The sequence below is a fragment of the Nothobranchius furzeri genome, chromosome 14 (assembly GCF_043380555.1).
Source record: "Nothobranchius furzeri strain GRZ-AD chromosome 14, NfurGRZ-RIMD1, whole genome shotgun sequence".
In the NCBI taxonomy this organism is placed as follows: Eukaryota; Metazoa; Chordata; class Actinopteri; order Cyprinodontiformes; family Nothobranchiidae; genus Nothobranchius; species Nothobranchius furzeri.
In genome coordinates this window covers 54466133-54482625 of record NC_091754.1, presented here as the reverse complement: position 1 = coordinate 54482625, position 16493 = coordinate 54466133, and the positions used below count along the sequence as shown (strand labels likewise).

General features: G+C 39.4%; 1 protein-coding gene across 4 annotated transcripts in view; it reads left to right on the top strand.

Annotated features, from left to right (window-relative positions):
- LOC107381054 (gamma-aminobutyric acid receptor subunit beta-3) overlaps positions 1-16493 on the top strand; it is a 108594-nt gene that overhangs the window by 37336 nt on the left and 54765 nt on the right. The window lies entirely within an intron of this gene.

Sequence of the window (16493 nt, the reverse complement as noted above, 5' to 3'; positions counted from 1 at the left end):
ATCTAAGCAGTACCCCCTCCTTTATTTAGAGTAGGTTTTTCACACTTCAGTGAGACGCAAAACGTCTTAAACAAACCAAAGAAGGCCAGTTGTCTTCATTTGAACCCTTTTGGATTGTCAAGACCTGGATGACTGAGAACCTTCACCAGCATGCATTGGTAAATTAAATATATAAGCAAGTTACTACCTGCTAGCCACCAAAGCTTTAACTACCAGGGTTCCCCCAGCACTTTATAAGCCTGGCGGGCCGCCAGGCTTTACTTGCCCACCCGCCAGGCTAAGCGTCATGCTCCTTCCCCCTCCCCAACCCTACCGTGTCCGCTGACACGAACGGCGCAGCAAAACTAGTGCCCTCCATCAGCTGATACTGGTGAGAAACAGCAGCGGAACGTGTGCAACCACCCCACCCCCCGCTCTCACAGAGGAGCGTTGCGGGATGAAGCGTGCGATTGAGAAACGGCCCTAGCTTGTTTGCAGACTCTCTATAGCACCTATAAATCAAATAGCTCAAAATAAATGGTGTAATTTTGAATTTGCTAACATGCATGGGTAGACCGATATATCAGGTTAATATTCAACATTTACCATTTTTTATATTTCAGCAGGGGGGCTGCCAGAGATTTTGGGCCCCATGAAAAAATATCAAGTTGGGCCCCCTGGGGACTCGTCCATAGCCGGAGCTGGGGTTCCACTAGGGCTGTCGCGGTTGAGGAATTCCCCCTGCGGTGATTCAGGGTGGCTTAATATTGCAGTATGCGATATTATTGCAGTCCTTTTTTTTATTGCAGTACTATCTAAACATAATGTTTACACATTTAAAAAAGGTTAAAAATTGCCGTGCCTTCTTTTATAACGCTTTACTGAATGCAGATCAAAGGGCAGTAACAACACAGATCGCAGTAACGTTTGTTTGTCCGACAGTCGGAGTCCGACTGAACTTAAAAACAACAAAATTCAGGAGAAGTTTAAACTTTTAAATGCAAATTTGGCTGCAGCATCTAACAAATAAGAAACAAGTCCCCATTTTGTTTAGTTGTTTAAAATCAAGCATAAAAAATTGCATGTACCGGGCGCGCGCGCGCCAGGGGGCGGGCGCACTATCATTTCACTTTCACACACACGAATGACGGTGATTTATAGCTCGGTCACGTCCTTGTTACATACAAGGAAAACCAGCATGATAACTATATACGGTTTGAGAGAGGATCTGAGAGGGGTGGCAACATTTCCAGCAACACTGAAAACCCTCTCGGATGGTGCGCTCGTTGCACTTACCCCAAATTCCACTACCTCCGCTCCCCTCCGCTCCGGTCCGGCCCCGCTCGCTTCCGAACTCAACTTGCGTGCGACTCTGGCGAGCAAAGGGAATCTCTCCCGGTTGTTGCTCCACCATGTCAGGGGGGTTCTTTAGGGTGGATGCATTCCTCCTGCAGGTAGCGAGTGAGCTCCAGCTCGGCTCAAACTCTCTTCGGGACGGTTGCAGAAGCAGTGCTTGTCCGGGACTTCAGGAGGTCTCCGAGCGTTTATTATTTATTTATTTTTTGCCGCTGGTGGCAGCTCCGTCTCGGCCAAGGACTCTGGCTGCGCAGCAGCTGACGTACTGAAAACTAAAGCGCTCCCAAAGGAGCGAAGTAACGTTTCGTTTTGATACCAGTGCAGCCATCCTTCTCAACATGCATCATTGAGTTGAACCAAGTTCAGTAATCGCGGTGGCCCATGATGCAGCGCGGTGGGCTTCTTCATATTGCGATATTTCATTTTTGCGGTTACCGCGACAGCCCTAGGTTCCACCCTCCCAGATTCAAAGGGAGAAAAAAATATAATATATACTTTATATTAGTGTTTCAGTTTTGCTTAATTATGTAGGTCTACATGCATTTTTACTTATTTACATATCATTTTCACCAACTGTCTCATTAAACAGTGAATTTCCTTCAACAGAATTAGCAATATCACTGCTGGAAAAAGCAGGAAATGCACATGCTGAAAGGTATTAATCTCCTTTTCCCTTTTACTCCCTTAAAATGTGTTTATTTATTCTAAAAATTTATTTGATGATAAAATTCAAATTTGGATATCTAATTAAATTTCCATGTTGTGTCAAAGCTTTACATAACTACATTTTCAGCTGTCTTTCCTCTTGACATCAAGTATTTCTGTATGACTGACAAAAATTAAGGATTCACTGCTCACAAGGTGACTTCTTTATTAAGTCTCCATGCCTTCATCATAGACACAAAATGAATAAGCACATCAAACCGGAGTCAGTTAGGGTTACATAAACTTTTAAAGTTGGACAACTTTGCATGAATACGTATATAAGAAACCCATTTTTCTCAACAACAAAACAAACAGCCACAAATATATTCAGCCTTGATTGTACACAGCAAGATTTATTATATACAGTGATATAATTAATAATGCTCAATAACAATTAATACTAGATTTCACATTTTATTGTGTTCAATGTTATATTAAGTTTATTTTTTACAATTATTAACAGCTTTTGTTTCATTTTTTGCTCTCTGATGAATTATTTAGAAATTACTGATTTTTGGTTTGTGTTCTAAAAGCTACATAAACAAATTACATCTTGTAAAACCTCCCATAATTCAGTCAGATTCAAAACATTTCATTTCAAGGTATTTAGAAGATGAAGAGGGTTCAAAGTAATTAGTCAAAATAAAGTAGGGACATCTGAATAAATATGCATTTCATAAATACTAAAAGACTGTTTGTTTAATGTCTTAAATGAGAAAAAATACTGCAAAGTAAAGTACTTGTGATTTTTAAACTTCATTTTTTTTATTCAACTTTGAAACTTTTTTGGGCCCCTGACAGCTGTGGGCCCTTAGAATCTTCCTAATATTTCACCGCTATCACTATCGACTAATACACCTCCTTAGTAAAGGCGATTTAAATTCAGAAATATCCCCAGGCAGCCCGGTGCTTTTGCAGAATTTAATTTAAATGTTTATGTTCTCGAAAAAAATCTTTTTAGGTAACTCATTTGTTTGATCAACTTTATTTAGATAAATTACATTGAGCAGGGCACAAAATTAGGTTTAACAGTTTAAAAACTGATCTAGCTTCAGAATTTTTTGCATCAACTTATGCTATTAGTAAAATTTTAGCATGCAAATTAAGTGAAAAACATCTAGATATTGGCCATGAAAATTGGCCCCATAAGATCGGCAATAAATTTCAGCCATTGACTGACCATGTCTCTTACATATCGCCAATAGAGAAACCAATATTGGTTGACCGCTACTAACAAAGTCAGATTGGTGTAAAACTAATGTGGACCATTACAATACAGTTAAGGTAAAGAGACCCCTTCTTCCATATCTCATTGTCTCTTTGATGGATCACTTATCAACTTTCTTGCCAAGATTTCCCCTGAACATTGATAAATTAGATGGGCAATCTTTTCACCTTGCCTATATTTTGTCGAGTACTTTTATTTTTAGGTATTCTGACTTTTCATGTTAGCTCAGGTATACTCTTATATATCTTAGATGGGAATCTCTACTTTGCGGATATATTGTAAGGTGCCTTTATTCCAAGACACCCTGACTTTGCCTACTAGCCCAAAAATTTGTTCAAAACCACCACATTGATATTTTTAGATTTTAACATACTGTAAAACAAATTATAACAAAAAACCCAACCAAAAATAACAGTAAAGCCAAGAGATCAACCATTTTATATTTGATCAGTGTTCCTATTTAGGGCCGCCACGCACATTCAAAAATGATCCATGATTAATTATACTCACAATGTCCTAACCATCAGACTAATTCATTAGACAACATTTTGATATCATACTTTTATTTTTGTTTCTTACATCAGTTTTATGCGTGTCTGAATTTGTCTTTTAGTTAAATTTTTGTATAAAATGGCCATGTTTATATTTTATGGTTTTAAAGTTTGTTTTTTAACTTTATATATATTTAGATTTGATTCCAAATATTTAGTTACTGCCTTGGTTATTCTTGCAAATTGATTAAAGATACAATATTCAACTCAAAGTTCTTAAAACCAAAGGAACACAGTCATTTTAGGTAGCATATTTTTGATTTGCATAATCTAAATGATTATTTAAAACTATTCCATATTTAGATTAGAACATTTAGATGCAATTTTTTGTATATTTAGAAATTGTGTCAAATATTTGATTGTAAGATTAAGTATTCATACTTGATATTTAGATATAAATTTATATATTTAGTAAAAAAATTTAAAATATGGGATTGAATTGGTCTTTTCTGAATATTTGAATATAAGTTTGTATATTTAAATTAAACTTTAAATATTTATATTTTTAAATATAAATAAAATTATTTTCTGTATATTTATTTCTAACATAATCTAAAAATAAATTGGGAAAGATGCAGTTTTGCAATCAGCACCCCATACGTATGTTGTTTATATGCTTCTTTATCTCACATTACTAGCAATTTGCCTTACAAAGCAGAGAAAAGCATCACCCTCCCTCTACTCCTGCCTCCTACAATCCTCACACACACACGGCTCACTTCAAAGGACAGATTAAAGCTGCAGCCGCACAATCTCCACATGCAATCCATGCTCTCCATTCAAATCATCCCATGCAGGAGCGCTCCATTCGCCTGTTACAGTAAGACCGTCCTCCCTGGAGGATACTCGGAGCAGACAGCTATCACAGGGCTCTGATTGGATTTCCTAATTCATGAGCTAAATGTTCCTCTTTTTCCCTCCCACCATGTCGACACCAAGAGAAGTAACTTCAGGCTATTGTGTCTTAAAATATCAGCTGATGATGACCCAAATTTCAGTGGGAACTGATGTGCCAAGGGCTGCGATTTCTGTCCTTTAGCAGGAAACCCCCCAAAATAGACAAAAAACCCATCCAGTTTTAAGACTCTAGGGCCACAGTGAGTTATAGTCATGGGCTCTGGTTCCACATCAACATCACGGCTCCGACGCCTTTAATGGGCTGCTGCCTGCACAGGTGCTGCCATTATGACTTTCATTAGAGGCGATGGCTGCTGCAGTCAGTGTCCGTTCAGCTGTCTCTACCTCCATAGACACCATCAACTCGGATATCCTAGCAGCTTGAATCACTTCAGAAACAAAGGTTGTGCAGTACAGTGTTAGAGAACAACCTTCTTCTGGTGGGAGGTGGTGTGTTTATGTGTGTGGGCGGATCATGATCAATACTAATGACTCAATGATTACTTCATCAGCTGACTTCTGGTGTGGACGATCGATTTTCCAACATGTTTCAGGTTCCTTGAGTATATTTTCCTCCTAGAAAGTTTTCACAGACACAACAAATGCTTCCTAAACTCTTATTTACGTCACGTTTACCTTGAATTTTACAAGTCACTAATGATTTAACAAAATTGAAAATGTACCTTTACGGTTTAAAAAAGCGATTTCCTGGTTGTGCAATTTTGTAATTATTGGTTCAGCGATTATTTTTACAGATGCACCAGAATCAGTCGATTTTCAGCTAGACCAAAATTGGATAATTAACGTTTATTTAAATTTTGTATAATTTCATGAAATTTTTTTTGGTCTGTCCATAAGCACATGTAGCTAAGGCGCAATCAATAATCCTGCAGTTTTATTGGTCCAACAACACTTTGTTGAAAGCAAGGTTCAGTGAGAAAAAATGTTTCTTATTATTTTTGAAAATGATCAGTCAACATGCTGGCTAAACGTGAAAATAGTCTTCTACTTTCTACTTCTAGCTTCTGATAGAAAATAGACAGAAAAACTCTAGGATTTGAAAAGCCTGACAGATCTACGTCACACTGTCACTTAGAATTCATAGACTCACCCATTTTGGCTCGCAATGATGACGGCTTTTGTTGGTTTAGCGTCCAGGAAACGGCAGAGAACGTCTTGACTAGTAGAAGCTAACCATTAGCATTAGCAACTCCCATCACACACCAGAAGCTCCTCCAGGCTTGTGTTGTTTGTGTAGATAAAAGCAACGTAGAGTCGCATTGCTGGTATCCAACCCGGGGCGAGATGTCCAAATAACAGGAAATAAGCTGTGATGCGGGCAAATTTTAGGTCCAAGAAATGGTTCACCAGTATATTTTCCCTTCTCGTGAATGACTTACAAGGCATTCATTCCAACTAGGGCTGGGCGGTATTCCCTAAAATCAATATCACAATATATTGAGGATTTCACCTTGATAACGATAAGTGGACGATAACTACAAGTACGCGCAGAAACAAAAGTTGTCCACTAGATGGGGCTGTCATGGGTATTACATTGAGTCACGTTTTTACGTGACTCAAGGTGATATAGCTTCTTAAAGGGACACGAACATTGCCAACATTGCAAACCTAAACACTATTATCAAATTTATTGATGTAGGAACATTTATCTCAATCAGTCAGAAATTTTGATAATGATAAGTTTTTGATTTATTGCCCAGCCCTAATTCCAACTAGAGACCACTGCTAATATATTGATTAAATGAGTGAACTACTCCTTTAAGTGTTCTCTCCTCTGTCCTTGAAATATTTGCTCTCATTCAACATTTTCTCAAAACGGCTACCAAGTTTTTACGGAACCTGGAGCTTTTTGCCCCACAGTTCTTTTATTTCCATTTTGCTTCACCAGCAAAACTTCCAGTTTTACAAATGCCGGTTGTTTTGGGTGGTGCCTGCCGATATATTTTCCAGAGTTATAACCAATCAGCTCTAGCAACTCTACCAGTCGTTTCAGAGAACCTTTCCTCAGTGCAGGTACTCAGCTGGTTCCTGAAATGACATGGAAAATGGTCCTTTTGGGCCTGCCCGGGGAGATGGAGACACATGCATGCCACAAACGTTCGGTAAAGTTACCCGCAAGGTTCGATAGTGGAATTGGGCCTATAGACACAAATGAACTGCTGATGGTTGCAGACTCTGGTATTCTGTTGACACTTTTTCACAAAGTCCAGGTAATGGTTTAGTAAAAAAGACAGCATCTCTCTAAATTATTTCCATTTCCAATTATCTTCAGTCATTTGTGGTGTTCCTCAAGGCTCAGCCCTGGGGTCCCTCCTTGTTGGCTTGCTTCCCCTTGGCCACTCAGTGACAAACCTGAACCTTTTATTTTTGGTTCTAAGCCTATTTTGTCCAAGGTTACTTGTTTCTCTGTCAAGGTGGACAATTCAACAATCCATTATTTAAACAATGGCAAATAAAATGGCCCTATCAATTTATTGATTTTTTTTAATATTATGTAGTGGTAAGATATGTAATGCTATCAGTATCAATAGTACATATTTGTGTTTTATTACCATAGAATTCAAAATCTTGGAGGGACAAAAACTTTTATTGGAGACATGCCTCTGTGATTCAAGTTAGTGGCTCTGTTTTGCTAACAGGAAGTAGCCAGCTAAGCAGGCTATTCCACACAGAGCAAATTAAGGCGACTGATCAGCCAGAGAGCTGAGACACTTGAAACGGCCAATTAATTAGTTGTCATTTCCACCGATTCACAGAGGGACTGCACATGTGCAGTTATGCATCTGCTTTAACGAAATGGACAATTGCTGGCTGCTGTCCAATGTTGAAGCTGAAACCAGACCGATCAAGCTGTTAGTTGTTTCTAGCAATTGACATTCTATGCATGATATTCATCCACCAAATGTTTGGTTCTACCACAGGCAGATTTTTTATTTGTTTTTTAACTCCAAAGTGATAATTAGCACTTTCGCGTTGACCCGTGATCCCCACTAAACAGCACCACTCAGATTATTACCGCTCTTTCCATTTTGTTTTGTGAAAAACAACCATTTTCTGAGTCTTTGAAGGGCTCCATTCTGCATTTATTTCAACAACGTTGCAGCTGCTAATTCAACATCCTGGTGGAATAATCTGCACACTTAATTAGAAACCGTAGTCTAAAAAGTTTAATGTTCAGAGAAAAGAGGAGCTGCTTGCTATGCTAAAATGAGGCTCGAATTTAAATCAGCTCATTTCACATAAAGCAATTTACAATATGAAGGAGGAAAAGTTTACATAAAGATGGAAATGCTCAAAGTTTTGAGTGATCGGTGCTAAAAGGTTTTCATTTCCCACTTATTTTACAGAAAAATGCTGAAGGGGTTCAGGGATATAATGTATATTTTTGTTGTGAATTTGAGTCTGGATAGTGATGTAGGTCATATTTATATAAACTGTTGGCGTTTCATCTAAAGTTGGCTTGTAGTCCCGTAATCCAGGTGTAATGTCACTCTATATTAAGATTTTAATCCATAATACAGCCCATCTACAACATTCAGGATCTTTCAGGATTAACATGTTTACAGTTTATTCACACTCAGTTTTATTCCAATCACTTGTCTTCCTTGTTCATATCCGGAGCTTACATTACCCACAATGCACCCTGGCTAAAAGACTTCTGTTGGTTCTGCTCACAGCGTTAATGGAACGTAGGAGGGAGTCAGTCGTACAGAGTGAGATGGTTGTGCAGCCTCAGGAAGCAAACACAATGTGGTATCAGGACAAAGGCGGTCCGAAATTCATGTTCTCTGATACAGTGGGCTGAATCCTCTTTGTGAGTCCGTCTTCAGTTGTTACGTTGTGGAATTCTGAGTTGGGCGGTGCATCAATCAAATGAATCCTCCCGAGGCAGACCAACAGTTAGGAATGTGATAAAAAACCAAACTCCAATTTCTATTCAACCAATTGGTCCGTCATGAGATTCCTGTCACTTCGACATCTACTGGGTGTAGGTGGGACTGAACCACCAACTTTCTAATTAGTTCTTCCGATTGAGCCACTCTTCTTAGTATGTGTGAGGGAGGTGTTTCCTATTGCAAAATGAAAACCCAACATGTTTATTTTTATTTACTTACTAAGAAAAATTGGCCACTTTCAGTACAAGTCATTTATCCAGACTTGACCCTGTTTTCATCAGTAATGCGACATTTGGCTAGAAATGAGTTATCAAAGGCTTGACACATATCTAGCTGGAAGTAATACATGTTTGTAACTAATTCCAAGGCTTTTTTGGGCAAAGTAGCAGTTATTTATATCTTACACTTACTTGAAAATAAACAAAATATTCTAAATTTTATCACAATAATTTTGTTTCTGTGCTTCCACTTTGGTTTTAGATGATTTGATGTTGGAGTTCACTTCATCGATCAAAGTTTGAGAAGTGTGAGGTGGCCTTTACTAAGGCTGTATAGTATATCGATAATTTATCGATATTGCAGGATCGACATGTATAATATCAACTTTGCACTGAATATCACTGCTCTCTATAGGGGTTTCGAAACACATAGAGAGCTGTGATTGGTCCACAATGTTGGGCCAATCACAGTGCTCTATCTGCTTTGTGGACCAATCACTGCGCTTTATCTGCTTTGTGGGCCAATCAGGGCCTTCTATTCGTTTGGTGGTTGGGATGATGCAACATAGTGGAACAAAATGACGACAGCTCGCTTGAAACAGCTTTTACATCAATGTTGGACTATTTGGACTTGGGCTTTATTAGAATCGAGAGCAGATAGATGTATTTGAGTTCTTTATTTTTCTTTTAGAAAGAAACGATGTATTTTTGTCATCTTCAACAGCGGACTGCCTAGTTTACAGACATCCCTTGCGGTGAGTACATCAGGTTGTTCATTGTTCACTAGCCTGTGGAGATCGTTTGAAAGACAACAGTAGAACCCGCCCCACGACCGAGAGCCATCAATAGAGCATTGAAATACTAAATAATATATTTATTTAGTCTGGCTTGCTAGTGTGTGTGTATATAATATATTGCAAATTCAATTTTTATAGAAATAAAGCAAAACATTCCAAAATTCAGCTTGCACTATTTCAGTCTATTCAAAATTTTCTGATTTCAGAAGCATAAATCAGTATCGGCAAATATCGGATATCGGCCATATTAGTGATATTAATATCGGTATCGGCCCAATTACATTCATATCGATGCATCCCTAATGCTAAATGAGGCTAATTGCTAAACATGATGCTAAGATGTTTGCATTAGTTGGTAATGCATAATATCTATTTCTGTATTTAGTAGTTACGGTGATAAAACATTTATAAATATTGACAGTTAAGAAGCAAGCCTTGGGTGAAGATTGTTTGTTTTAGTTGGTAGCTAGCTGGCTAGCTACACATAGCTAGATGCTATGAGGATACATTCTCTACACAGGACAAATTCCTACTTATTCACAAGTTGTATCAAATAAAACTAAAATATCTCAAAAACTGAACCTTAGATCTGTCATATTATAAATTTTATGAGAGAGGAGATGAAGCAGAAGAGTTTGTAAATGTTGAGTCATTAAAGAGTAACTAAACCCCAAAATAACATTTATTTTGCTAATTAACTGTATAATTGGGTCTTTACAAATGCAATCTTTCTGTTTCAGTGCATTTTTTGACGTTTGTGTAAACTTGAATAAATCTAGAATCTAGGTCTAAAAACGTCTCAGTGCTGCCCCGTGTGGCAGAACAGCAGCTACTGCATTTTAAACTTGTGATTGACTGGGGCTGAAACAATTTCACGTCATCGGTACAGTCTCCTCCCACTCCTTCTCCCTCCCAGGATGGAAATTCCCCACACTTGGCCATGCCACTCTGTGCCTCCTGGCAACGCCCACTTTCATGGCATTTTTCAAATCTTGACTAGGGGTGGAGTTACGTTTTCTGATGATGTGCAGTCCCTCTTTAAATAAGTAAGTACAAATACAGATATTTATCAATATTACATTTTAATGCTAATATTGGCCGATACAAATGTTGGACCAATAATATCATACATCTCTAAATGTCATAAAGACGGGTAGGAGCCAAATTTAAAGGTATATTGCTTTTACCGCATGTCAAATTAAGTTATTATTTCCAAGAATTAGCATTCAATGTGCCTTTTCTGCAAGAAAGACTATTAAATAGTTGCATATTTGAGATACCAGTGACAATACACAGGTGTAAGCTACACTGGTAACAAAACAAGAGAACAGAAAAAGAGTCAAAGCAAAGATGACAGTAAGCAAGAGAGACAGAGATAGGCAGTAATCGAAAAATAAAAAACATCGAAAGCTTTGAATATCACATCTGGCTCATCCAAAAATAATATTAAAAAATAAATTAAAATCCACCTGGCAGGGCAGGTCGACTATGCTGCTCAGATGCCTCGGCGAAGCACGAGCTCCCGCGCTGACAGATGCTAAAATGTCTGAGAAAGGCACGTTAATTACCTCTGAGGTTTGTTTGTGGTGTTACGGCAGGGCGAAGTGGGGGCTCGCTCTGTTAGAAATGCACTAGGACGAGATCAGAGCGAGAGGAAAATAGATTATATGAGTGTGTTTGCTGAGGCAGTGCTTGGGAACAAGTTGTAAACTTAAGAATGAATCCTTTGAAAATGTGTCACTTGTTTATCGGAAGCGAAGGAGAGCGTTTGTTTTCCCATTTGACACCGGATGGTTCAATGCCTGGTAAAGGAATAGGGGGAGTAAAATAAGAAGAGCATTTGCTTTGATTTCTATGGTTTCCATCACAGTTATTATGAAAGTCTGCTTTAAAAATAAATGTGTAGGTGTGTTTTCAGCTGGGCTCCACTCTCTTACAGGTGTGAATCTCCTGCAAAAAGAGCTATTAAGGCTCTTTTCTTGCTATTAAGGCTCGTTTCTTGTTTACTAAACTGTTATCTGGACTTAGTGAAAGTCATCGAAAGTTTAGGAAGTTAAGTTAAAGCACAACGAAGGTAGAGCACGCACATGGCGAATGTGAATGTAGTCACAGTAACAGCCTGAACGAGCCAGTCATCCGTACACCCACAACTGTGTGTGGGTGTCAAAAAGAGGGAGAAAAAACTGTCATTATGGAGAGGTGAACAGATCTCCGTCTCTCCATCTCCAAATGTTCCGTTTACTTTTTAGATTTTAGCAGAAAAAATATTTAGATTTCTGAAAATTTCTGCACATTTGAAGCGAGTCTGACCGTGCAAAAACAACCAAAACACAAGGAACGAGTTGTCGTTGACTCTATAGGACTTCCAGATATGCAGAAAGAGCATATATTTTCTCCGTGCTCATAGCTTAATACACCCCACGTCTTTTATCCGGCATCCGGCTTCCTGCCTGATGGAACGTAATTGGCCTCAGGAGAAAGCATGCTGAGGGATGAAGCGATGATCACTAAGATTTAGAGTGAGCAGAGAGAGGGCTCTTCCGAGTCGGCGGTGCCAGCTGAGCAGAGAGGACGATCTGAAGCAGGGCCTCAAAATGGTACATTCCCCTCAATACTCAGGAGTTGTGCCGCTTTAAGACTCTGCTTGTGTTCGCCTTTAGAAATGTAAAAGCAGCATTCCAAATAGTTAAGGATAACCCAGATTTATGACAGAGCTTGATGCAGAAGTCTTTAGTCAACCAACAGGTGCAATGTACGGTTAAGGATGCACTTTTAAATTGTTCCTCTACTTAATTAGGCCGGAGCAGCGAAAGCACTGCGAAGGCCAGTTGTATCTGCTCTGTTTATATTTCTTCCGCCAAGTAAATTGGCTCTTTGGAGGCCTTAACATACTCGAAAACTCAGGAATTTTTGCACACATGTCAGGCGTGGTGTAAAATTTTGTGTTTTAAAGGTCACAAAAAAATCACAATAAAACTAGCTCCACAGCACCCCCTAGAATGTGAAAAATACCCCCTTCATAAACCTCAGTTTGTCGTACAGTTATGAAATTTTGTACACTTGTAGTACTCAACAGTCCGCACAGAAAAGCCTCTGCAACCATGGTCAACATCAAACAGGAAGTCGGCCATTTTGGCTTGAATTTGTAATTTTGACCCCGTCTTGGCCGTTTCTAGGGTCCGCTTCTGATTGATTTACTCGATCATTTTTCGCACGATCGACTCAAAAGTTGTGGGAAATTACTCAGAAGAAATGGGCGATCAAATAGAAAAAATAAAACAGATTTTTCGTATATGCTGAGGGGCGTGGCCAGGCCTCGAATTTCGACTTCTTGCCAAAAAATATAAATGGCTATAACTTCACACTCGAATAGAGTTAAAAAAAATTTTGTGGTCGTTCGACATCCACCCACAAAGTAAACTGAATGGTCGCGTGATGACAACACACAAGCCCCGCCCCCTCAGGACCAAAAAGGTCAAGTTTTACTGTGATAGGTCCCAAATTGCCCCATTTCACTTAATCACCACAAATTTGTAGCTGGTAACTCAAGACAAGTGGTCGTTGCTTGGCGTCACTTTATCGGAGTTTTCAAAAGAGGGCGAGGCTTTGGTGGCACAGCAAAGTCAGGTGTGCTGCCGTGGCCATACATTTGCCTCCCATTTTGTCATTTCTAAAGATATCGTCACGAAACTTCTGGTGAGTTATCCTAGTCTGGCCCGGGCCCCACAAAAAATCTGATGTGAAAATCCACTGGCCGTGTTCTATTTTCTTAAATAGCGCCCCCTAGGACCATTAAAACTGTCAGCCCCAAGCCTTGCTTTGACTGAGGATTTCAAAAGTTGGTACACTACTTTCGATGCACCGTTCGTGTCAGCGGACATGGTAGGGTCAGGGAGGGGGCGGGGCATGACGCTTAGCCTGGCGGGTGGGCAAGCAAAGCCTGGTGGCCTGCCAGGCTTATAAAGCGCTGGGGGAAACCCTGTATATTGCTATATCGATATTTTCTTACATCCCTCTGAAGCCTTTTGGTTCGTGCTTGGAGGTTGGTCAGTCTTTTGTCAGAAGAAAGGAAGGTGACTAGTTCTTGGGCTAGATGGGCGGAGTTAGTATGTATTCAGCTGTTGTGAAAATGTTCTCTAGAGAAGGAAAGGTCAAATTCCACCACGATCTGGTAAAGTTCTTGGTTGGTATGTTTCATACTTCTCATAAAATAGTCTTCTTAGGCCTGGTTCACACAGCAATATATCTTTCACTCAGTCCTCCTCTTTGGACAAAGGCCTCTTTGCTGTGTGGCTAGAAACGACTCATTAGAGAACCAAAACTCTTATATCTGCCATTTCTTATTGCCACGTTTGGGGTTTTTTCATATTTAAAAAAATCTTCAGATCATTCCAAAATCTTGCCATGTGAACCATGATTTTGTGTCCATGGCCTATACTATCGGCATCAATAGCGGTATCGGCCGATATTAGTCATTTTTTAACATATCTGTATCGGTCGGATAATTAAAACTGGACCATTATAAACAACTGACATTTTTCCTTCTTAATTCCATTTGTTTATCAGTTTCAGAGGGTGAGGGGGTGATGTGTGTTTGTTTAGTCACGTGACAGTGATTGTAATAACCTCAGAAGCGTAAATGTATGTGGTGTGTGTGTAGATAACATAAATTCAGTTCATGCTATACAAAATCTGCTGATTTTAGAAGCATTAATGTCAGTTTATCGGTATCCGCAAGTTATCGCCCATAACACGAATATTAACATTGGATATCAGCCGAAAAATATCGTATCTGTGCATCACTAGCCTTTATTAGGTCAGAGGTCATGGAAAACCCCTTTAGAGCCCTGCATGGGACCATTTCTTTAGTTCTACTCTTTCAGTGACTCCCATAAAATTCTGCAATATCTTTGTCCAACCCTGCCTCCACCCAAAGACCCATTAATTAATGTAACAAAAAGACATATTCTACGATCAAATACCCGTTTATACGGGGAGTGTTTTGATTCGGAAGAACAAGCTTTCCCATCTATTGGATTTTCCATCCTTTAGCCATCTACTTCTGCCCACAGGAACCTTATAACCATTATGCAGGACCAGCGACGAGTGGGGGCGGGTTTATGTTGTTTGCCATGCACCAACTAGCACACTCCTCTACTTCCGCATCACACACAGACTCATTGAAGATCAGACCAACAGCAGCAGAGCCATTATTGGAATTTTTGTTTGGAAGCTTTTAACTAGCTAAACTTTTTGGGTGATATGATGTTTTTCTTTTGACTTCTCCCTTCAGGATTTACCACAGCAAATTATTTGTCTTCTTTACCCTTAACACAACTAACGTCATGTCCTCTTTCACCACATCCATCAATCTCCTTTTTTCCTTCCTGATGGCTCCAACCTCAGCATCGTTCTACCTCTCTCGTGGACATGTCCAAACCATCTCAGTCCAGCCTCTCTGACTATTTTACCCCCCAAACATCTAACATGATTGACTTTTTCCTGATCCATCCTCGTCCCTCCCAAAGAGAACCTAGGCATCTTGAGTTCTACGACATCCAGCTCTGTCTCCTATCTTTTCCTCACTGACTCTATCTCTAAACCAAAAGAACATGGCCCGTCTCATTACCGTATGGCACACATTTCCTTTCATTACTACTGAACCCCTTTTATCACACATCATGCCACTTTTCTCCACCCATTCCAAACTGTTTGCACATGCTTCTTCACCTCTTTGCTAGTGATCATTTAGCATCTTCAGCCGCTAGTGCTTGTAGGTAGAGCAGTATATTTAGGCAAGGCAGCTTTATTTATAGAGCACATTTCAAACACAGAGGCAATTCAATGCGCTTTACAATTATCAGGATGTGATATGAAAACACATAAAAACACAAAGTTGCAGTGCAGATTACAGTGGAGACGACGCATGATAAGAAACAATTCATTTCAAGGCTGATGAGTACATTAGGGTTTTAGTTTTGTTTTAAACAACACTGGAGTTGGGGCACATCTGAGGTCACGGGGAAGCTGATTCCATATGTGAGCAGCAAAGTAACTAAATGCATCTCCACCATGTTTTGTTCTGACTCGAAGTTCTACCAGCTGATTGTTTCCAAGGGATCTCAGAGCCCTATTGGGTGTATATACAGGAACTAGATCGGACATGTATTTTGGTCCCATACCACTGAGCGATTTATAAAGTAGTAGGAGCACTTTGAAATCTGTTCTGTAGTTTACTGGTAACCAGTGTAGAGATTTAAGAACAGGAGTGATGTGCTCCGTTCTCTTAGTTCTTGTTAAGACTCTAGCAGCAGCAGTCTGAACAAGTTGCAGTTGCTTCACAGCTTTTTTACGAAGACCAGTTAGGAGACTATTGCAATAGTCCAAGCCCAAGTTATGTTTTGGGATTATTTAAGCCTTCAAGTTGGGGTTTATCGGTTTTTTTATCCCAGTTCGCCGTGACTCCGATGTGTTGGCTGTTTTGTTATTTATCATGTTACGGTGCAGCTGTGCTCTAAAATGCCTCATCACTTGAAAAGCCATCTTGTGAGGCTCCAAGCTAACAGTTTGTTGGTGAACGGTTTTGAAACAATCAGTGTCCTATTCTGCTAGATTTGGGCAAGCTTTAGGTGTGAGAACTGTGAAGACTGGCAGCTTGTGCCCACCAACTGGCATTAATGTCTTTTAATTTTCCTTTTTTATTATTAACTGTCAGAGTCCACGCAGGATAACACAGTTTGATTCAGTCCTTGTCTTTTAAAAACAATATCAGACATCACGTTAGCTTTAAACACCAACATTGATTAGAGTTCCTTGCTTTTATGCTAATAAACATTTGCGTTTTT